Source organism: Rhinatrema bivittatum, chromosome 2 (assembly GCF_901001135.1).
Source record: "Rhinatrema bivittatum chromosome 2, aRhiBiv1.1, whole genome shotgun sequence".
Taxonomy (NCBI): domain Eukaryota; kingdom Metazoa; phylum Chordata; class Amphibia; order Gymnophiona; family Rhinatrematidae; genus Rhinatrema; species Rhinatrema bivittatum.
The window spans coordinates 12,792,615-12,816,952 of record NC_042616.1 but is presented as its reverse complement, the minus strand read 5'-3'; the positions used below and the strand labels follow the sequence as shown (position 1 = coordinate 12,816,952).

The following is a 24,338-nucleotide window of genomic DNA, read 5'->3' as shown; positions in this document are numbered from 1 at the left end:
AACAAGGAACAGAAAATTACATCAAACAGATTGAACAATTAAACAAATATACAATTACATTCAACGATTGGGTATAAATAACATGGCTAACTTAGTAGGAACTTAGAGTTTGAGGTAAAGGAGAGAATAGTACCAAGTGGTAACAGAACAATGTTAATAGCTAAATAATAAATATAAATAGTAAATACAAATTCTTATAATAAATACAGTTGCTTACAGATTACAGTCTTCATGAAAAGTTTACGTCTACAGAACAGGGTTAAGTAAATAAGAACTGGCGGTTATTTCTATAGGTGTGAAGACTTCAAAAACTGAGGTTACATCTGGATTAAGAGGTATTGGTGTAGCATGCTCAAATATTTAATGATTTGGAATTGTGAGACCAAGGATAAAATTAGGAGTTGTTTGATATGATTATAAAAGCGAGAATGATTCAAGATCTGGGACGTGGTTCTGAGCTAGACCTTTAAGAGTAGGCTTTTGTAAAGAGCCAGGTCTTTATTTCTATAAAGACAGCTTAGATAAGTTTTCATAGGCATCACATAAAGCTTTCTGCTAAGTCATAGAATTCTTTAATATCAGAGATAGCATGTGTTGATTATTTGATCCTTCTGAACGTCTCATCTCAGGTTATTGGTAGCTTTCCATGCCATTGTCACTTACACATGATTAATTCCTTCTTTTTATATCCAGCAGACAATGAGGTCATACAGAAAGAGAAGAGGGAGGAGAATCGAGAAGAACACCCTATAGTATTAGCACTTACACCAAGACAATCAGGAAATTTCTGTGAGAATCTTGCCCAGAGGACTGAGGGGGGAGACATTAGCCAAAGACAGCAGGAATCAGAGAAGAAGGAGCAAGACTCTGCAGGAGACTCACCGGATGGAGTCACTGCTTGTGAGAGAAGTGACAAGGAGTTCACAGACATCCCTGAGCACCAGAGACATCTGAGAAGAGAGAATCCCTTCCAAAGTAATAACAGTGATCAAATAACTTCTGACTTCCAGCAGACAGAGGAGGAAGGGAAGAAATCCTTTCACTGTGACACCTGTGGGAAAAACTTTAATAGAAAGTGTCATTTTGTGTTGCACCAGAGAAATCACCCAGGAGCAAGACCTTTTCCATGCAAACAGAAGTTATCTCTGAAATTACACCAGAGAATCCACACTGAAGGGAGCACTTTCACTTGTATCGAATGCAAGAAAACCTTTTCTTGCAGGGAATCCTTATTAATACACCAAAGAACGCACACAGGTAAGAGACCCTCTCATTGCCCTCAAGATGGAGAATCTTACAGTTCTGAGTTCTCTTCATTACATCATCAGAAAATGGAGATTGAAGAGAGAACATTTTCATGTTCTGAAAGTGGAGAAAACATTCAAATGCAAGACCTAATAATGAACCAAGCAATCCAGAGAGAAGAATTATTCATTAGTACTGATGGTGACAGAAACTTCAATCAGAAAGGAAACTTCACAAGACAACGAAAATTCCAACCAGGAGAGAGAGCATTTTCAAGTAATGAATGCAATAAAAGTTTATGTGAGGGGGAAGTCATTTTAAGAGGCAGAAAAAAACTTAATGGTGAAAGACCATTGTCTTGCATTCAGTCTGAAAAAAGCTTCCGTGGTAAGGCAGTTGACTCAGAACAGAAGAAAATCCCCAAAGTAGAAAGTCAATTTATATGCACTGAGTGTGGTAAAAGCTTCAGCCAGAAGTGCAAACTCATTATCCACCAGCGAATCCACACCGGAGAAAAACCATTTAAATGTATTGAATGTGGTAAAAGCTTCAGTCGGAAGATATCTCTCATATTGCATCAGAGAATTCATACAGGAGAAAAACCTTTTGAATGTACTGAATGTGGTAAAAGCTTCAGTCGGAAGATATCTCTCATATTGCATCAGAGAATTCATACAGGAGAAAAACCTTTTGAATGTACTGAATGTGGTAAAAGCTTCAGTCAGAAGACATCTCTCATATTGCATCAGAGAATTCATACAGGAGAAAAACCATTTAAATGTACTGAATGTGGTAAAGGTGTCAGTAACCAAGCATCTCTTACATTGCATCACAGAATCCATACTGGAGAGAAACCGTTTAAATGTACTGAATGTGGTAAAAGCTTTAATTGGAAGCCATCTTTCATGCGGCATCAGAGAATCCATACTGGAGAGAAACCATTTAAATGTACTGAATGTGGTAAAAGCTTTTATCTGAAGCCATATCTCATTCAGCATCAGAGAGTCCATACAGGAGAAAAACCATTTAAATGTCCTGAATGTGGTAAAAGCTTTATTCGGAAGACATCTTTCATGCGGCATCAGAGAATCCATACTGGAGAAAAACCATTTAAATGTAGTGAATGTGGTAAAAGCTTTTGTCAGATGCGATCGCTCATGCAGCATCAGAGAATCCATACTGGAGAAAAAACATTTAAATGTAGTGAATGTGGTAAAAGCTTTTGTCAGATGCGATCGCTCATGCAGCATCAGATAATCCATACTGGAGAAAAACCATTTAAATGTACTGAATGTGGTAAAGGCTTCAGCGACCAAACAGCTCTTACAGTGCACCAGAGAATCCATACTGGAGAAAAACCATTTAAATGTACTGAATGTGGTAAAGGCTTCAGATCCAAGGCATGTCTTACATTGCATCAGAGAATCCATACTGGAGAAAAACCATTTAAATGTCCTGAATGTGGTAAAAGCTTTAGTCGGAAGACACGTTTCATGCAGCATCAGATAATCCATACTGGAGAAAAACCATTTAAATGTACTGAATGTGTTAAAAGCTTCAGTCAGAAGACATCTCTCATATTGCATCAGAGAATCCATACTGGAGAAAAACCATTTAAATGTCCTGAATGTGGTAAAAGCTTTAGTCGGAAGACACATCTCATGCAGCATCAGATAATCTATACTGGAGATAAACCATTTAAATGTACTGAATGTGGTAAAGGCTTCAGCGACCAAACAGCTCTTACAGTGCACCAGAGAATCCATACTGGAGAGAAACCATTTAAATGTACTGAATGTGGTAAAGGCTTCAGTCAGAAGATATCTCTCATATTGCATCAGAGAATTCATACAGGAGAAAAACCTTTTGAATGTACTGAATGTGGTAAAAGCTTCAGTCAGAAGACATTTCTCATGCAGCATCAAAGAGTCCATACAAGAGATAAACCATTTAACTGTACTGAATGTGGTAAAGGCTTCAACGATCAAACAGCTCTTACAGTGCACCAGAGAATCCATATTGGAGAGAAACCATTGAAATGTACGGAATGTGGTAAAGGCTTCAGGGACCAAACAGCTCTTACAGTGCACCAGAGAATCCATACTGGAGAGAAACCATTTAAATGTACTGAATGTGGTAAAGGCTTCAGATCCAAGGCATGTCTTACATTGCATCAGAGAATCCATACTGGAGAAAAACCATTTACATGTACTGAATGTGGTAAAAGATTCACTCGGGAGGCGCCTTTCATTTTGCATCAGAGAACACATACTGGAGAAAAACCCTTTAAATGTACTGAATGTGGTAAAAGCTTCAGTCATAAGACATCTCTCATATTGCATCAGAGAATCCATACTGGAGAAAAACCATTTAAATGTACTGAATGTGGTAAAGGCTTTTGTCAGAAGCGATCTCTCATGCAGCATCAGAGAACACATACTGGAGAAAAACCCTTTAAATGTACTGAATGTGGTAAAAGCTTCAGTCAGAAGACATCTCTCATATTGCATCAGAGAATCCATACTGGAGAAAAACCATTTAAATGTACTGAATGTGGTAAATGCTTTTGTCAGAAGCGATCTCTCATGCAGCACCAGGGAATCCATACTGGAGAGAAACCGTTTAAATGTACTGAATGTGGTAAAGGCTTTTGTCAGAAGCAATCTCTCATGCAGCATCAGAGAACACATACTGGAGAAAAACCATTTAAATGTACTGAATGTGGTAAAAGCTTTAGTCGAAAGCACTCTCTCATGCTGCATCAGAGAGTCCATACAGGAGAAAAACCTTTTAAATGTATTGAATGTAATAAAAGTTTTAGTCAGAAGACGTCTCTCAAGCAGCATCAGATAATCCATACTGGAGGAAATTCATTTAAATGTACTGAAGGTGGGGAAACAACTCATTCTTGCAAATTGGACAGATAATTACCCCCCTAACTATGACAATTGGTTCCAGAAAATGATTCGCCTTTGCTCTATGGAGCACGCTATTATTAAGCCAGAGTCACCAAAGAGATCTGTGCAGACTAAGCTCATGTGGGCAGCGTTTACAAAATATTTAACTCCACGCATTGGAAATTATCGAGATCCATGGGCTTTGGAAAAGACAACATACAACTGCCAGATGATGCAATGAGCCTTCTTCACCAGCGGACAAGTTTATTACTCAGAGAACACGACATAAGGATCTTGGAATACTGGCATAAAGACATTTATACTTATTAATCCCGTGTACAGTGGGTGGGTAGAGGGGGGGAGGGGGGGAAATAGGGAGGGCTGGAGTTTTTTGAAGGGGGAGGTTAAAATTCTAGGTTTTGCTTCTTCAATATCATTCATTGTTGTATAACAGTACTTTTATTTCTTTGAGAGTTGTGCTTTGTAAATCTTTGAAAAACCTAATAAAGTTTAAAAAAAAAAAATTACTGAATGTGGTAAAAGCTTTAGTCAGAAGACATCACTCATGCAGCATCAGAAAATTCATACTGGAGGAAAATCAAGTTAATGTACTGTGTCTGGTAAAACTTCAGTAGAAAGGAAGACTTTGCAAGCCACCAAAAAAGTTGCACAGGAGTCAAATTCAGTTAATATGCTTTCATATAGTTTTGGAATAGAAGACTGGCCTAATAAAGATATTAAAATGCTGGATGCAAGAACAATAAAACTTCTCCATTTCCATCACATAAGCTATAAGAATCAGGGAGGTTGATATTCAGATGTCAGAAAACTGGATAATTAGGACTTATCCATCCATCTTACTGCTACTGAATATCCAGTTATGTTCAATGGCTGAGTAAGTTATGGGTGGGCAGTGGGTGGATCGGAGCAGTGCTACTTAGCTGAATATGTTATTCAGCTAAGTAGCGATTTTGGCAACATGGGGGTTTTGCATGATTTGTAGTTTATTTTTTTGCCATGTGACACTTTTCCCCAGAGAGCTCATTCCCTGTGTGCTGGCTTGCAGGTAGTGTTTGACCGCTGCACTGTAGTTCAGGCAGAGGCTTTGGATGCTGCCTTGACTGAAGGTGGCTTGATCAGCATTCACATCCCAGCAGCCCTGAGTACATGTAACACTAAAACACACCCTGCAGTGCCATTGGCCAGAAAGCTCACTATTAATACTGTGTTTCCTGATTGGCCCTGGAGACAGAGAACTTACCCTGAGGGTTCTGGAACTCTCCAGCCTCAGCTAGCAGTGAAGAGGAAGAAGATCTCTGTGCTGAGGCCCTGTTCAGCTTCTGTGGACCCGTTCCAAACAAACGAGAGTGGACAGCCTTTTTCCTGACCTCCCCAGCTAAGTATTGAAAGTGTTCAGTTAACTTTTGCAGTATCGTCCTTTTTTGCCTATTTCTGTTTACAGTTTAAATCTTTTATCTGGTCACTGTTCCTACTTTTTCTTAATAAACTTATTGGTTTGTTAGCTCTCCCTGTCTTGAACTAATGATCCCAATAATCTGTAATGATGGTCTGGGGGTGTATTTCTAGGAACTGTGTGACCCTTGTTGTGAGGGGCCTCAGTGTCCCTAGAAACCACCAGGGGATAGCTTGTGGGTGGGCAATTTGCCAAGAGGCAAGCAGGAATTCAGGTGGCAGGTACCAGTATAAGAACATAAGAAATTGCCATGCTGGGGTAGGCTGGCCTGGGCAGTGCTTGGCGGGATCTTCCAAGTGACCACAGGGTTACCCTGAGTGAATGTTAGGGATGGCAAGTGGCGTTACACAATAGACCTGTTTTTTTTCTAGTGGCAAAGGTGACATCAGGCTCAGTGCGTGGGGTGAGTGTCATCACTCATTAAGTGGTTCAGAGTGGTTTTTGCTCTGCAACTTCCATACACAGAGCATAGTGAACGAGTGCAGCAGTAACAGGGTCCCTTTCCCCATTCAGCTTTGTGGGCAGGGTTAGGAGTGTTACGTTCTGTGTGTGTTGAACTAGAAAGTGGGCCCTTAGACTGTGGCAAGAGTTGACTCCACCCACAGGGAGGTGCCTTATGGGGACTCACCACAGCAGGATCGTAGGGCAGTTATTGGGGAGGCTACGAGTGTCTATATAACGGAAAGATTGTCATTATGTATATATGGGGTATGGTGTAACTTGTGCTTTGTACAGTGGGTGACAGAATCGCGTTCTATGTAATTTGCCGCTAATATGGGAGAACTCAAAATATGTTCTTGGAATGTTAAAGGTCTAAATACCCAACGTAAGAGAAAATGCCTACTACAAGTTGCAATCTGGGATCGGGTAGATATCCTGTTATGCCAGGAAACACATTTGAGGAAAAAATATAAAATATTAATGATCTCCACCCATTTTCCCAATCAATATTTCTCAGCGGCAACTAAGGATAATAAATATGGTGGGGTAACGATCCTTTTTGCTAAATCTGTTACTGTGAACGTACTCTCGGTTGTGCGTGATACCGAGGGTAGATACCTTATCCTTAAATTTATGTTGGGCTCGGCCATATATACATTGATTAACGTGTATGCACCAAATTCTGGGCAAGGGCCATTCTTGATACAACTATCCAATACTATGAAGCAATGAGTGAGGGCAAACTCCTAATTGGAGGCGATTTTAATTTGACTAGATATCCGTTCCTAGAGTCTAGTAAGGGACCTGGTGATTATTCGAGAGCTCACAGAAAGGGATTAAAATTCCTCCTGCAAGAATGGAACTTAATTGACGCATGGCATTTTATTCTAAGGTGCACCAGTCTTATTCCCGGATTGACTGTTTCTTAGTTAACAAAGCCCTGATGAATACAGTACAGGATATGGGGATAGAGCCCATAACCTGGTCAGACCATGCTGCCTTCTGGAACACACTAAAGGGCTTGGGGGTTCAATCTGGGGAGCGATATTGGAGACTTAATGAAAGCCTTCTAAACAATCAAGAATACTGTGACGTTTTGGAACAGGAAATGACACAATGTTTACAGGAAAACATTAGGGAAGATGTAACAGCAGCTACAGTTTGGGAATGCTTTAAAACGGTGGCTCGGGGTAAACTGATAGCAAGGGTATCATATTTGCAGAAAAAAACAAATGAAAAACGTTTAAGTTTACTACAAAGAATTGGTAAATTAGAAACTGGACACAAGCGGGGAGTAGACTTTAGAACGGGCCATTCCCTGTACGTACCGGGATCAGTCCAGACGGTGGGTTATGTCCCCCGTCCAGCAGAGGGAGTCAGACCAAACTTCTGGGGGAGGAGCTACAAACGCCCATATCCAGGTCTCGTAGCCCAGTAGTGCTCTGACTCCAGCAGAAGGAGCAGGGGAATTCCAGTTCCCCTTGTTTTCAATAGCTTGGTGGAGTTTTCTTATCTCACCTAGGCTACTGTTTTTGCTTTCTCTTACCTTATTTTCTAAGGGATCAAGCTGACAAAAAAAAAAACAGAAAAGTAAAATTTTGAAAGGGGGCTGGTTGTAGTTCGGAGCTCTTCACTCCGTTGACTCCCCCCCCCCCCCCCCCCCTCCCACTACTTGCTGACAGCCTGTTTCTTTCCTTACTGTCTCCCCTCTCTAGAGTCGGGTAAGTGTTTGTTTTTTATTTCTTCACAGGCTTGTCTTTTTCGCGCCAGACCGCCGGGGATGCATGTTAGAGGTTCTAACCTCTCCCCCCTCCCTCCCCCCTCCATTCGTGTCCGCCCCACGACGTAATATTCCCCGGGGCCGCTACCGCTGCCGGAAGGTCCCATTCTCCGGCGGTTCTTCAGCCTCCCGGGTCGGTGGGGCTCTTGGGGCGGTCTTTTAGCTGCGGCTTTCCCTTGGCGCTGAAGAGCGAGTATTTCGCGCCCCTCCCCCCGGACCCATCATGCCGAGAGCGGCTGTCTGCAAGGCGTGCGGCCGGCTCGGGGGTCGCCTATCGCGGGAGGGGCTTTGCACGAGCTGCCTCCCTGGTGGGAAGGTGGCTCGCGACAGGGGGGGGGGGCAGCGCTGGAGATCGTGGGCAGGACCGCGAGGGAGGACAGCGACAGGCCCTGTTCCCGCTCCACGTGGGAACGGCGGCCATTTTGCGGCAGGACATGTCTGAGGCAGGAGCCTCTGAGGACGAGTTGGAGGCCCCGTTCCTGACGCTGCCTCCTGTTTTAGCCCCTGTTCTCGACCCTGCGTCTCGAGTTCCTTCGGGGGAGCCATCTGGGGGACCTCCTTTGGGGGTTCCAGCTTTTTCACCGGAGTTTGTGCTTTTGATGCACAATGCTTTTCTTCAGCGGATGGCTCAGCCGCCAGATTTCAGCCAGGGGCCTTCTCCTCCCAAGCTGGCAAGGACGGACCCCCCCCTTGGGGGGTGGAGCCTACCTGGGGAGGTGACACACAGCCCAGGGGGACGACAGGTGCGCCCCGGGATCTCCCCATTTCGCCCAGAGCCTATCCCTCTCCACAGGGAGGGGACCGGTCCCTGATCCGACCGGAGAGGATCCTTTGTTAGCGGCCCAGCTGGAGGGGGACGACCCCCGGGTGCTCCGTATTTTTCAACGGGACGAGTTGGATGATTTGATTCCATACATCTTGCAGGAGCTAGATGTTGACCCTCCCCCAGAGCCGCCGGGACCCGACCCCAAGGCAAAGAAGGGGGACCCTCTTTTGGCCGGGCTCCGTCCGCTGGCCAAGGCTTTCCCTACTCACCCTACTTCGCTTCAGTTGATTTCGAAGGAATGGGATGCCCCCGAGGTCACCCTAAAGGTCAGCAGGGCAATGGAAAAACTGTATCCCCTACCGGAGGAGTTTCTGGAGCTGCTTAAGGTCCCTGCGGTGGATTCCGCGGTCTCTGCGGTCACTAAGCGTACCACTATCCCGGTCACGGGGGGCACGGCGTTGCAGGATTTTCAAGATAGGAAGTTAGAGGTTTACCTCAAGAGGGTCTTTGAGGTATCGGCGCTGGGGGTGTGAGCAGCCATCTGTAGTTCTCTGGCGCAAAGGGCAGGACTATGCTGGGTCCAACAACTTCAAACCTCCCAGGATCTTCCCACATAGGAGGCACTCCAGGCGGACCGTTTAGAGGCCGTGATCGCCTATGGGACGGACGCTTTATATGATCTCTTGCGGGTCCTGGCCCGTTCTATGGTGGCCGTGGTCTCGGCACACCGCCTCTTGTGGCTGCGCAACTGGTCAGCTGATTCCTCCTCGAAGACTTGTTTGGGATCCCTCCCTTTCAAGGGAAAGTTCCTCTTCGGGGAAGACCTGGACCAGATCATTAAGTCCCTGGGTGAGAATGCAGTACACAGACTTCCTGAAGACCGTCCACATTCTACTAGGTCCTTCAGTGCCTCGAGGAATCGCTTTCGTTCGCAACGCCGCTTTCATAGTATGAAACAGACCACTCGGACACCATATTTCCGTTCTCAATCATGGAACTGGCCTTTTCGAGGTCGCAGGCCCGGCAAGGACGGGCCGGGCCACAGAGCGTCTTCCAAACCAACTCAATGATGCCAGGCTGACCCACACGACGTCTCCCAGGATAGGGGGCCGGATTTCGCTCTTCTACGAGGAGTGGGTCCGAATCACGTCGGATCAGTGGGTCCTGGATATTCTAAAGCACGGTTACGCATTGGATTTTGTACGCACCCCCAGAGACTGGTTCATTTTCTCTCCATGCGGCCCCTTCACAAGCAGCTGGCTGTTCGACAGACCCTGGACCGTCTTCTCACGCTGGGGGCCATCGTACCTGTTCCCGCCTCCGAGTTGGGCAGGTGTCACTACTCTATTTACTTCGTGGTCCCATTCTGGACCTCAAGTCGGTGAACAAATCCCTCGAGGTACCACGTTTCAGGATGGAAACCCTTTGCTCAGTGCTGGCGGCGGTACACTAGGGAGAATTTCTGGCCTCTCTGGACCTCACGGAGGCGTATCTACATATCCCAATCTGCAGGCCGCATCAACGATTCCTCCGCTTCAAGATTTTGGGGCAACATTTTCAGTTCCAGGCCCTTCCCTTCGGATTGGCGACGGCTCCTCGCGTCTTTACGAAGATTATGGTGGTGGTGGCGGCCGCCTTACGCAGGGAGGGTATTCTAGTCCATCCTTACCTGGGCGATTGGCTCATCCGGGCGAAATCCCTGGATCAGGGCTATCATGCGGTCAACAGGGTGGTACAACTGCTTCAATCCCTGAGATGGATCATCAACGCTACCAAGAGCCACCTCGTGCCATCTCAGTCCTTGGACTTCCTGGGAGCGCGGTTCGACACGAAGACGGGCATGGTCTTTCTGCGTCCAGAGTGGGCCCATGCCTTGTGAGACCAAATACAGCGTTTTTCTACACTCTCGTGGCCCATAGAGTGGGATTATCTGCAGGTCCTGGGATCCATGGCATCTAATAAAAATCTGGTTCCCTGGGCTTTTACTCATATGCGCCCTCTTCAGTGGGTCCTTCTTTCCTGCTGGAAACCAGTGTCGCGAGATTTTCGGGTTCTCCTTCCCATACCTCGCCTCGCCGCAGAAAGTCTCCTCTGGTGGTTGGACCCCACCCACTTGGCCCCGGGGGATTTCTCTGGAACTGCCGGACTGGGTAGTAGTCACCACGGGTGCCAGTCTATTAGGCTGGGGAGCAGTTTGCCAGTCCTGATCTCTACAGGGGGTGTGGACGAAAGCTCAAGTGCAATGGCCAATCAACCGGCTGGAGACCAGAGCTGTTCGCCTAGCACTCCAGGGCTTCCTTCCCTTGGTTCACCAGCGCGCGGTCAGAATACTTTCGGACAACGCAACCACTGTGGCATACATAAATCGTCAGGGAGGCACACGGAGTCGTCGCGTCTCTCTGGAGACGGACAGCCTGATGCAGTGGGCGGAGACCCATCTCCTTCGCTTAGCGGCATCACACATTGCAGGAGTGGACAACGTACAGGCGGACTTCCTGAGTCGACAACATCTAGACCCCAGAGAATGGGAGCTCTCGGAAGATACAATGTGTCTGATAGTTCAACGTTGGGGGATGCCCCACATGGACCTCATGGCCACAGCCCGCAACGCGAAAGCCCCTCGCTTCTTCAGCCGCAGAAGAAAGCGCGGTGCAGAGGGGGTCGATGCGCTCGTGCTGCCGTGGCCGTGGCAGATCCTCCTGTATGTGTTCTGTCCGTGGCCCCTGGTGGGCAAAGTGTTCCGGAGGGTAGAGGGCCACCGGGGGCCGGTAATTTTGGTGGCACCAGAGTGGCCTCGTCGGCCGTGGTTCGCGGATCTACTCAACATGGCGGAGGGGAGTCCCTTATGCCTAGGTCATCTCCCCCGACTGCTTCGGCAAGGGCCAATATTTTTCGACGAGGCGTCTCGCTTTTGTCTTGCAGCCTGGCTTTTGAGAGGCGCAAGTTGAGGTGCCGTGGTTATCCGGAGGCCGTGATTTCGACGTTACTTAGGGTACGCAAGACGTCCACTTCCGTCGCCTATGTCCGGGTGTGGAAGGTCTTTGAGTCTTTGTGCACGTCGCGCTCCATACGTCCGTCTCACGCTTCGGTTCCACAGATCCTATCGTTCTTGCAGGCGAGCCTGGACAAGGGTCTAGCTTATAATTCTCTGCGTGTCCAGGTTGCCGCTTTGGGGGGGCTCTGCTCCGTCACGATGAGGACATCCTGCTTTCGTCTCATCCGGATGTGGTCTGCTTCCTCAAAGGCGTAAAGCACTTGCGACCACCTCAACAGGCTCCTTGTCCCTCTTGGAGCCTCAACCTTGTGCTTCGGGTCCTTGCTGGACCTCTCTTTGAGCCTCTTCGTTCTTCTACTCTCAAGGACCTCACACTCAAGACAATTTTCTTGGTGGCGATTAGTTCGGCACGCCGCATTTCAGAGCTGCAGGCGCTGTCTTGTAGGGAACCGTATCTCAGATTCACTGACACGGGTGTCACCTTGCGCACGGTGCCCTCCTTTCTCCCCAAGGTGGTTTCGACTTTTCATCTTAATCAGACGGTGGAATTACCTTCCTTCTCTCCGGATGTCTCTTGGGATCTACGCAAACTTGATGTCAAACGCTGTCTGATGTGTTACCTGGAGGTCACCAACGAGTTAAGTCTCTCTGACCACTTGTTCGACCTCCGGTCGGGTCCTAACAAAGGTTCTAGGGCCTCTAAGACGACCATCGCCTGCTGGTCGAAGGCTGCAATTGCCGCAGCATACATTGGAGCGGGGAAGTCACCTCCTCTGGCAGTCAAGGCCCATTCTCTTCGCTCGCAAGCTACCTCCTATGCGGAAAGTCTTTCCGTCTCTGCGCAGGAGAGCTGCAGGGCTGCCACTTGGAAGTCTCTCCATACATTTGCTCGTCACTATCGTCTGGATGTCCGGTCCTCGAACTTCGGTTCCTTTGGTGACAGAGTCCTCCGAGCAGGGCTATCTATGGCTCACCCTTAGGGATGCTTTGGTACATCCCATCGTCTGGACTGATCCTGGTACGTTCAGGGAAAAGAAAATGATTCCTTACCTGCTAATTTTCGTTCCTGTAGTACCAAGGATCAGTCCAGATGCCCTCCCTATACTTTGGGGGTCTGTTTGGGAAGCCTCTGCTCGTTTCTGGGTTCGGGCTTATTGCTGCCCTCCCCGGACCTACGGGGAGGATTCTTCTTACAGTGCTGTTGCAAGTTCTCAGTTGAGACACAAGTTGTTCTCCATTTGCTAGGTGTTTTTGGTTCGGTTTTTACTGGTTTCTTCACTTGATCCCTCCGTCTCTTCTCTGTTCTGGCTTTGTTATCCTGTTTACTGAGTTAGGAGACCTGGGTTATGGGCTTATGTAGCTCCTCCCCCAGAAGTTTGGTCTGACTCCCTCTGCTGGACGGGGGACATAACCCACTATCTGGACTGATCCTTGGTACTACAGGAACGAAAATTAGCAGGTAAGGAATAATTTTCTTACAGCTAGCGCATTTACGCAGTGAATTAAAGGATTTATCCTTACAGGATGTTGCCTTTCAATTGGACAAAGCCGTTTTTCGAGGGGGGGGTAATAAGGCAGGAAGCCAGTTAGCTAGGAAATTGAGAGCTAGAATGATTCATAATCCAATACTGAAAATTCGGTTGGAAACCAGAGAAGTGGTCACAGACAATGATAGTATATGTAATCGATTTACCCAGTTTTATCAGCAACTACACTGGGAGATCTGATATCACCAAACAAGGCATATAAAACTATTTAGCTGTTATACCACTTCCTTGTTTGGATGAATCTCGAGCTGGGACACTAAATCAAGCTATCACAGAGTTGGAGGTACTCCAAGCCATTAAAGATTTAAAATTGGGAAAATCACCAGGTATAGATGGCTTTACAGCCTGCTCCTATAAAAAACTGACCAAGGTGGTATCTCAACCTTTGGTGGCAGTATTTAATAGTCTATTGGAAGATGGGCAAATTACCACTCATGCTAACAAAGCAGGAATTACTATCTTAGCTAAGCTGTGTAGAGACAACACTCAATGTGGATCATATAGACCCATCTCTTTAATAAATTTGGATTTAAAAATCTTAGCAAAAATCTTAGTGACTCGTTTGGGAAGGGTAACTACCCTACTGATCCACCCAGATCAGACCGGCTTTGTGCCTGGTCACTTAGCAGCAGATAATGTGAGAAGGGTAATAGATATCCTAGGACATGCTAAGGCAACTCAGCTTCCTATGATCTTACTCACAGTAGATGCAGAAAAAGCTTTGACTTAGTCCATTGGGAATATTTATTTTTGGTTTTAGAAAAAATGGGGATGGGGGTATTTTCTTAACATGGATTAAGAGGCTTTACTCTGAATTCCGGGGATGACGTCATCCGCGGCGGAAGCCTAAGGAACGAGCTCGCGACCCTCTCCCCCAAATCCTTTACCATCGCCGTGTAAAATGATTCCCCGTATCCCGGTGGCAAACAGCAGGGTCCTTCTCACCTGGAGCGTTAACGCCGTGTCTCCGGGCAAAATCGGCATCGGGGAATGCGGTTTGTTCCATCGCCATGCCGGCACTGCTACGGAGCGGCAAAGCCACGTACCCAAAATGGCGGCCGGGACCGACAGCCCGAAACAGCTAGTGTCTATCTCTGAAGACGTACTGCTCCAGATCTCGTCGAGAGTCTCCGCGGCTCTCGACAACAGACTAATAAAAATACAAACGGCCATGGATGATGTAAAGGCCTCAGTAGAGGGCCAGGCAAAGAGGCTGGACGGCGTGGAGCAGCGCGTGGGGGAACAAGATGATCGCCTCGTGGCCTCGGAACAGCAGGTACAGCTTTTGCTTAATCAACAAGCTACTCTACTAGAGCGGATAGAGGATCAAGAAAATAGAAATCACTGCAATAATCTTCGAATCGTGGGCTTGCCGGAATCGGTGTCAGATCCTGAAATTTATGTATTCTTGGAGGACTGGCTTCCAAATAAATTGGGCCTGGCACAGCTCGTGGGTCCACAGGATGGGACAGACGCGCGAGGTGGGAGGACGCTCGCGTCCTGTGATGGACCGCATTCTGAATTGGAGTCATAAAGTTCATATCATGAGAGAATATAGGAAACATCCTGTCCTGGAGTTCTTGGGCAGTGGAATACTTCTTTTCAATGATTTCTCGGCCGCGGTAACTGTACAGCATTAAGTGCTGGCTTGTACAGAGCTACATAAATGTGGAATCACTTTCACACTGCTCTATCTGGCGTGGCTGCGCATACAGCACGCAAATCAGACACTGTTCCTGACTACCAAGGAGGAAGCGTCTCACTTCCTAACCACTCTGGCACCAGAGGGCCCTGCGTGAGCATCTGACTTCTCCGGTCTGGAGATACTGAGAATGTGGAATACTACAGACAAGACGTACTTCAGCCCTGCCGCGTTCAGTAGGCTCCTGGTCACTATTACTCCTGTTACATGCCACGTGCTGCCTGGGTTCCCTTTACTGACTTTTGAATCTCCTTCTGTGTTGAGGGGAAAGTTCCTAAGTCTCTCCATTTGCGCAGAGAGAAGGAGGTGATGGAACCACGAAAGGCCTGAACTCTGTCCCGTTTGTTTGGAATGGGCCTCTATTATCCGCGGAAGGGTTCTCAGTTCATCCCTTGTTTTCCAGTTGTCTATCAAGATTAATTGGTTAAATTTCGTTGTTACTGTTCACTTTTCTGTGTTTTTGATCTGCTGGGGGGGGGAGGTCAGAGGGGGCTGCTGGTACTCTCCAAGGGGCAGCGCTAGTGGCCTGTGCCTCTTGGAGTTCATGGGTATGAATGGCTATTTTGCAGAGATGTGTGTATGGTTGCAGGGGGATGGGTGGAGAAGGGGGGGGAGTATATCATGTAAAGTGTTGCACCATGCATATGCCGAGATTTTCATGCCGGACTGTGTCTACTACTCTTTTTGATCCTGGTGGCTTAGACTGGGGAGCCGCAGGACTTCACGTTCCAGATTCTACCTGCATTTTACCCTGGGGAGGGGGGTCTCGGCCTGGTTGATACCAATGGCTACTATAAAATGTACTTCTTTGGGAGAGGAAGTGACGTCAGCAGGGTGGATGGCAGCCTGAATCGTTGTCTCTCCCAGGAGCAAACGAGCATCCCAAAACATCGGGCTTTCCGCCTGAGGCAGAAATAAATTTAATACATATTTCGAGAGCAGAAGCCGAGCGGATGACATCTAAAAGAAGACGCTCGATTTCAAACAGTTCTCATATCAGAAATCAGACGAGAACTCCGAGGCTGAAATAGCCAAGATGGCGGACGCGATGTCTGGGCCCGGACATAACTCTACCTCGGCTACAGATCCAGACCTTGCTACAACAGGCGATACCAGCGTCCCGACTCGGGCCGAATTTCGAGAGTGGTTCTGTGAGTTAAGGCTGGTTATTAAAAATCATAAAAGAGACATTATGGCGGCTATTGGGGAAATTAAAGAAGAAATGGTGGAACTGGGACGCCGGCAAGATGATACTCAAACTCAGATGGAAGCGCAAGGTGAGGAGATAAAACGCTGAGCACTGATTTTTCGGGGCTGCAGCAAAATTATGAAGAATTATCTCTAAAGCTCGAAGATATTGAAAACAGAGCCCGTAGAAACACTCTTCGCTTCCGGGGTATCCCGGAGTCAGAGGAAACACAGAATTGTTTTGAGTTCATACAAGAGATCTGTAAAGGACTGGCGGGCCCGGAGGAAGGCTTGGACTCTGGGGAAAGTAACAACTGTAAACTGGATAGGGCTCATAGAGCGCTGGGGCCATGGCTGCAAAATCAGGCTAGAGATATCATTGTTTGCTTTCATCACTTCCAAGCAAAGGAGAAAATTCTGCAATTGGCGCGCCAGCCCGCCAATATCCAGTGGAAGGGCCATACTGTTTCTATATATGCTGACCTGGCAGCAGTGACCCTGAGACGCAGGCAAGAGCTCAAAGCTGTGACAGCGCTGCTCAGGAGGGAAAATCTGAAATACCGATGGCTCTACCCTTGTGGCTTACAGTTTACGAAGGAGGGTCTGACGCAGCCCAGGCACTTCGGGCAGCAGACTATTCAGAGCAGGACGTGAAGGTGTCTACACCAGCACCTCCAGTGAGGAGACCAGAAGTACCAAGATGGCAGAGAGTTGAGAAGGGAGGTCGGCGATTGAAGAGAAATTCTCCTAGCCCAAATACTCCCTCTGCTTATACTTGAAGATGAGTTGCCGAGCACGGGAGTGCATTGATAACTACTCAAGTACTGCTATTTTTTCATCTCAGAATGATGGATCCGGTCTGGGGTCCAAATTACTCTATAGTAGTTGGGGATGTTGTTTGACTCGTGGGACATATGATATCCTGCTGACTTTTCTCTCATGTCCACTTTCAGTCCTCTCCTCGGAGACGGCTGTCAAGGGAACCTATTGGGACAGGGGACGGGATGGGGAGGGGAGGGATGCTCTTGCTCCGATTTACTTGGTGTACCTTATTAGTGTATGAAAGTTTCATGGTTGTTTCCTGTGTATATGGGATGGGGATTTTATCTTGTATTGCTTCTCAGGGACCTACAACTGAAATTTCCCATAGCGTTGTACTGTCACCTGATCAGCTCAACTATAAATTTGGGGAATATGTTATGATAAATTCTGCTAATTATGGGGACTAGAAATCATGGCTGATTTTAATGTGATCTCTCTAAATGTTAAGGGGTTGCAGAATCATTGCAAACGCAAAAAGCTTTTCATGGAATTACAACGATTGCAGGCTGCTGTTGTAATGATTCAGGAATCACATCTCTCGAATAGATACCTTCATCTAATGCGATCCCCTAGGTATCCGCGTCAGTACTGGGCAGCAGCACATAAGCATTCTAAATACTCTGGAGTGGGTATTCTTTTCAGGGATGATTTCATATTTAATGAGATTAAATGTGTAAGAGACCCAGAGGGACGATATTTAATAGTGGTCATCTCCCTTGGAGAACATGTATTCAGCTTAGTGACAGTGTATGCACCTAATCAGCATCAGGGGCAGTTTTTCCAATCGCTATCCCATATAGTGCAAAATGCAGCGGAAAGGCTAATAATGATGGGAGGAGATTTTAACTTGACGCTTAATCCAACTCTGGGGATGTCTAATGTATCACGTAAAGATCGGGCGATTCTAAAAAGGATGATGACCTCTTTAAACTTGTTAGACGCTTGGAGGACGTGATTTCCTAAATCTAGAAATTACAGTTTTTACTCACGCCCGCATGATACCTACTCCAGAATAGATTTATTATTAGTGGATAAAGGACTTATTAATAGCATCACCCGCGTAGATATCGACTCTATTACTTGGTCCGATCATGCCCCCATCTGGGCACAGCTATCTTTTCATTTTCTAGATCGCAGACAACAATACTGGAAGCTGAATGACTCACTTTTGGAGGATCCTAAGTTTGTCTCTCAGTTAGAAACTACGATTGAGGAATACATATCTCTCAACAATAATGGGGAAGTTTCCCAGGGGACAGTATGGGAGGGTCTAAAAGCTGTAGTCAGAGGCCATCTAATTGCATGCGCTTCCCATGTTAAGAAACAAAAAGCTAGGGCAAGAAATGGGTTATTAACTCAGATCCAGGATACAGAAAAATTACATAAGGCCACACTTGCTCGTATGTATTGGCGTTCCTTACAGATCCTGAGAGAAAAACTGGCAAATCTAGATGCTGACACTATTGTGCACCAACTGTCTCTGGTTAAACAGCAATATTTCGAAGGAGGGAACAAAGCAGGGAAATTGCTTGCCCAAAAATTGAAAGCCCTCAGGATACAAAACACTATTGTTAAAATTAAAAATGATAAAGGCAATACTTTGACCAACACTACAGATATCAGGAAACGGTTTCTACAATTCTATGCTGAACTTTATAGTGCTGATGCTCAAATTGCTGACGCGGATATAGAACAATATCTAACAAACAAGCATATTCCCATATTGCATGCTGAGGGACGTACTAGTCTAGATAAAGAAATATCCCAATTGGAAGTACAAGCAGCTATCCGCCATTTGAAGCCTGGAAAATCCCCGGGATTAGATGGTTACGCTGCTAAGTTTTATCAAACATTTTCTAAAGTTATAAGTGGCCCACTTACCTCCATGTTCAACTCCCTGAGGGCTGGGGGCACAATTTTGACGTTGGCAAATAAAGCGGGCATAACTATTTTAGCCAAACCAGGAAGAGACCCCCACAATCTGTGGCTCTTATAGGCCAATATCATTAATAAATATAGATCTCAAGATATTAGCTAAGATATTGGCTGATAGATTGAAGGGGGTGGTTGGCGAGCTTGTATTTCCGGATCAAGCTGGTTTCATTCCAGGTCGGATGGCTTCGGATAATGTTCGGAAAGCGGTTGATTTTATGTGGTGGGCGCAACCAGCTGTGCTTCTCACGATCGACGCTGAAAAGGCATTCGATCTTGTGCACTGGCCATATCTTTTTAAATTACTGGAAAAGATGCAATTTGGTCCCTTTTATGTAGATTGGATAACAAAACTTTACGGTTCCCCAAGGGCATGCTTAAAAATGAATGGTGGCTATTCCGATACTTTCCAGGTTCAGAGAGGCACCAGGCAGGGTTGCCCATTGTAACCGTTATTATTTACCCTATTTCTGGAGCCCTTAGCAATCCGCATCCGGCACAATCCTCATATCAAGGGTCTCACGGTACAGGATTTTACAACAAAACTTGCCCTTTTCGCAGATGATATTCTATTCACATTATTTATTTATTTATTTATTTATTTAAAAGTCTTCTATACCGATGTTAGTTGAAACATCACCTCGGTTTACATGGAACAAAAGCAACGGAAATTACAAGTAACAGGGGAAGGGTAAGGGGTACAAAAAACCATAAGGAGAGCAGAGAAGCATAGGAACAAACAACAAGTGAACTATAATGTCATAAGAACAAGGTCATAGTCAAATTCAGGTCATGATCCATCACAATTCAATATTCATCAAGGGTGTTGGGGAAAGGCTTGTTTGAATAGCCAGGTTTTGAGCTGGGCTCTGAATTTGGTGATGCAAGGTTCAAGTCTGAGGTGGGTTGGGAGTGAGTTCCAGTGCATAGGTCCAGCAATGGAGAGCGTCCGATCCCTTGTAGCTGTGAGGTGCGCTTTCTTTAGGGATGGCACATGGAGGGACCCTTTGTTAGTGGTCCTTGTCAGTCAATTCGAGCAGGCAAATTGGAGGGGATCTGCCAGCCAGTTGGAGTGATGGGAATATAAGGCTTTATGTATAATGGTCAGGGATTTAAAGAGGATGCGGGAGGGAATAGGGAGCCAGGTCCTTCAGTATAGGGGAAATATGGTCGTATTTGTGAGCGTTGGAGAGGGTTCTGTAGCATTTGGAGGGGCTTTAAGGAGGAGTAGGGTAGACCAAGAAAGAGGGAGTTACAGTAATCCATCTTGCATGCCAGTGTAGCCTGGACGACAGTGCGGAAGTCACTAGCGTGAAGGAGAGGTTTCAGGTTTTTTAAGACTTTAAGTTTGAAGAAACCCTCTTTGAGTATGGCACTGATATGTTTTTTGAAGTTCAGTTGTTGGTCGATTAGGACCCCCAGGTTCCTTGCGCAGGGCTGTGCATGAGGAATCTTGATAGCAGAGTCAATTGAGAGTGCGGGATTAGTAGGGGGGTGATGGGATATGAGGAGGAGTTCAGTTTTGGCAGTGTTTAGAGCAAGGTGGAGGTTGGTAAGTAAGGAGTTGATGGCAGCGAGATGGTTTCCCCAGGATTCAAGGGTGTCAGATAGGGAGCCTTGAATGGGTATGATGATTTGCACATCATCAGCGTAGAGAAAGAATTTGAGGCCAAGTTCTGATAAGAGTTTGCACAAGGGGGTGAGGTAAACGTTAAAGAGGGTAGAAGAGAGGGAGGAGCCTTGGGGGACTCCTTGGGCGAGGGCATAGTGGGAGGACTCAGCATTGCCTGTTTTCACGGTGAATTTCCTATTGTCGAGGTAGGATGAGAACCACTTAAGGGCTGTGCCGGAAAGGCCAATGTCAGTTAGGCGGGCAAGGAGGTGGGTGTGATTTATGGTGTCAAAAGCTCTGAAATGTCCAGTAGAGCAAGAAGGTAGCTGTGACCTTGATCCATTCCCCTGAGTAAGTAGTCAGTAAGGAAAGTATCCGAACCAGCAGAGTCTTTGACGGAGATAGAGAGAGAGAGAGATCTAGTTTTAGAGTAGCGTCTGGATTTAAAATCAACTGGGACAAGTCAGAGATTTTCAATATCTCGATCCCTAAGGGTCCGGTGGCACCACTACAAGCGGCCCATCGTTTCAAATGGGCGAAAGAGAAAATCAAATATTTAGGGGTTTATCTGGGGGATCTTGGCGACCTATATAATTTGAACTATACCCCTTTGCTGACCAAGATATATAAAGAACTGGAGGAGTGGGACAGATATCATATTTCGTGGGTGGGGAAAATTGCTGTGATCAAGATGAATGTGCTGCCCCGCCTCCTCTATTTGTTTCAAACATTGCCAACGTACGACCCCAAGGCAGACTTGGACAAATGGCAACGTCGCTTTTTGAAGTTTATTTGGGGGGGTAAATTTCCCCGGGTAGCTAGGAAAATATTATACCTTCCCAAAGAGAGTGGAGGGCTGGGGGTACCCCATTTGCAATGGTATCATGTGGCTGCTCATCTGCGAGCTATTATAGACTGGCACAGGACACCGGTTATTAAACGGTGGATACTAATGGAACAAGCTTTGATTGGCAGGGTTCCACTACAAGCGTTAACCTGGCAACCAAAAACAACTTGGCCGCCATTGCAACCCGTTTCTGCCCCTCTATCCAATACGTTAAAGATCTGGGAACAATGGCGGCAGGCTATCATGGGTAATAGGATCTACTCTACTCAAACCTACCTATTTCATAATACAACATTTACCCCGGGTAGACCGCACTCAGCGTACTCTAAGTGGAAAAAGAGTGGTATTGTAATTATTGATCAAGTGTGGACTGTGCAAGGGGTTATGGCTTTTGCAGATTTGTGTGACAAATATGGGCTGCCCTCCTCTGAAAGATTTAGATACCTGCAGATTAGCCATTTTCTGAACACTCCTATGTTGCTTAACAGCTTGAAAGCCGGAGTGACTTTCTTTGAAAGAGGGGCCAACAAGATCACAAAAACTATTTCAAAAATGTATGGTTTTTGAACACGACCACTAAAGTCAAAGCTCATTTTATTAAAGCCTGGGAGGCAGATCTTGGCGTAATCTTGGACTATGATGCTTGGACTGAAGTATATAAGCAAACTGGCAAAGGACTGATTGCAGCAAACTTAATTGAAAACTGTTATAAACTTCTATATCGCTGGCATCGAAGCCCTCTCGCATGGCACAAAATATATCCCAATCTCTCTGGGAAATGCTGGAAAGGATGTCAACAAGACGGAGGCTATTTCCATATGTGGTGTCATGCCCCTACATTCAACAATTTTGGCAACAAGTGTTTAGCTGGTTGGCTGCCATCCATCATAATACTGGAGAGTATACAGCAGGTCAAGTCCTACTGAATAGTGCTACTGGGACTGAACCTTTACAAGTTGATCGACTGGTTTACTATATCTTCGTTGCTGCACGCTGCATACCTGCAAAATACTGGAAATCACCTGACCTTCCGAAATTGTCGGAGGTACAACGCAAGGTGTCTGGTATATATACCTTGAGTAAAATAACTGCATGTAAACATAAATACCTCCCAAAGTTTTACAAGGTGTGGGCAGCCTATGAAGCTTGGCAAGAGACAGTTCAATCACGGTGACTTTAACTGAGACAAGCGGTCTACTTGCCATGTTGATATAGTGAAGATGTTTGTGAAGGTCTTAGGTCCATTCGATTCTATAGTTTTCTTAGTTTTATTTGTGCTATAAGGTATTAAATATTGTTTGTTTGACCCTGGAGCAAGGGCATATGGAGGGGGGAAGGGGTGGGGGATTTCCGGTTAAACCTAAGGGAGTGATAGTGGTTGAGAGGCAGCGGATGATAATGTATTAGAATTGCATTGCTATGAAAATAAGCCACTGTTGTTGAAGTTGATGATGATTATAATTGCTTGTTTACAATTTACTTCCAATAAAATACAAATGGAAAAAAAAAAGTACTTCTTTGAATGTGGATGGCGTCCACTCTCCTATTAAAAGGCAAAAGTTGCTAACGGCCTTTAAGAGACTTGGCTCCCAGGGGGTGTCCCTTCAGGAGACTCACCGGCCGAGCACAGAACATGCCAAGCTGCGCAGGGAGTGGGTGGGGCTCTGCTTTTCTTCCTCTTAGTCCTCAGGGAAACGGGGTGTAGCTATTTTCCTTCCCAAACAATGACCCTTTCAGGTGGACAGAGTGGGGCAGGATGATGAAGGCAGGGAGAGCTCTGTGTAACATACATGCACCGAATGTATACTCTCAGTACTTTTTTGCTAAACTGGTGGGGATCTTGGCCGGGCTTACTCACTACGACCTGCTGCGTGGGGGCGACTTTAATTTTGTACCAAATAAGCAGGAGGATTGTAACCCCCCCCAAAGTAATAGACCGTCAAGGTCACTGCCAGGGAGCAAACGTTCTGTGTCAAGAACTGGGCTTGATGGATATTTGGAGGGCCCTTCACCCGGGGGAGAGGGATTTACACTTTGTTTTCACACCCTCACAATACCTGCTCTCGGTTAGATTATTTCCTGATTTCCGAGTCCTTCTGCCCCCGAGTGACCATAGCCTCTCTCGGCGCGATAGCACTTTCCGGTAAGCATAGGGATTGGGCCTCCCGTGAATCCCCCCTTTCCGTGGCGCGTGTCCCCAGGGTCTCATGCTGGATAGGGGTTTTCATCAATACTGAGCAGCGGGAGGAATAGATACCCAATAACTCACAAGCGGACGTCTCCCCTGCTGTGCTTTGGGACGCAGGGAAGGCAGTTAGGAGGGGCGCTATTACTGCTTATGTTGCGACCCAAAACAAAAAGCCTAACCAGGAGATTTTGGCCCTCACTGCTGACCTTAAACGAGCCCAATTACGGCACATGCAAGCCTTGTCGGCCGCCACTAAACAGATAGTTTATGGCATTAAAGAAAGGCTAAATACTCTGCTGCCCCAGAGGCCTCGAAGCCTCTCTGTTACTATAAATTTCAACTCTATCAACATGGGAACCGGCCCAGTAAGCTGCTGGCGCGGCTGATCAAGGCGAGAGGGCCTAAGTCGCTTCTTACCTGTATAAAGGATGGGAGGGGGGTCCCTAAATCTACGATGTCGGATATTGCTGAGAGATCTTTAGATACTACCGGGGCTTATACGCGGCAAAACCTAGCAGTTTAGAAGCATCCTCTCAGTTCCTTAAAGCTTTTTCTTGGCCCAGGCTGACACGTGATCACCAGCTGTGGTTGAATGGCCCCTATTCGAGATAGTGAACTCCATGCGGTCATTCACGGCTTGAAGCCCGGAAAGGCGGCGGGACCTGACGGCCTGGGTCCTGAATTTTTATAAGATCTTAAAGTTCCCAGTGCTCCTTGTCCTAGGGAAATACCTTAATGGCCTACTCTTGGGACATTGGTTAGCGCAGCAGAAAACCAGTCCCACCATAATCCTGCTCCCCAAGCCTGGGAAAGATCCCCAGGAGGTGGGTTCTTACCGCCCCATCTCCTTGAGAAACAATGATGTAAAGATATTCGCAGCAGTGTTGGCAGCCCGGCTGAGC

The 24,338-nt window shown here is 46.5% G+C and overlaps 1 pseudogene; it reads left to right on the top strand.

The window, feature by feature from the left end:
- LOC115083564 overlaps nucleotides 1-24,338 on the top strand; it is a 79,266-nt pseudogene that overhangs the window by 5,967 nt on the left and 48,961 nt on the right.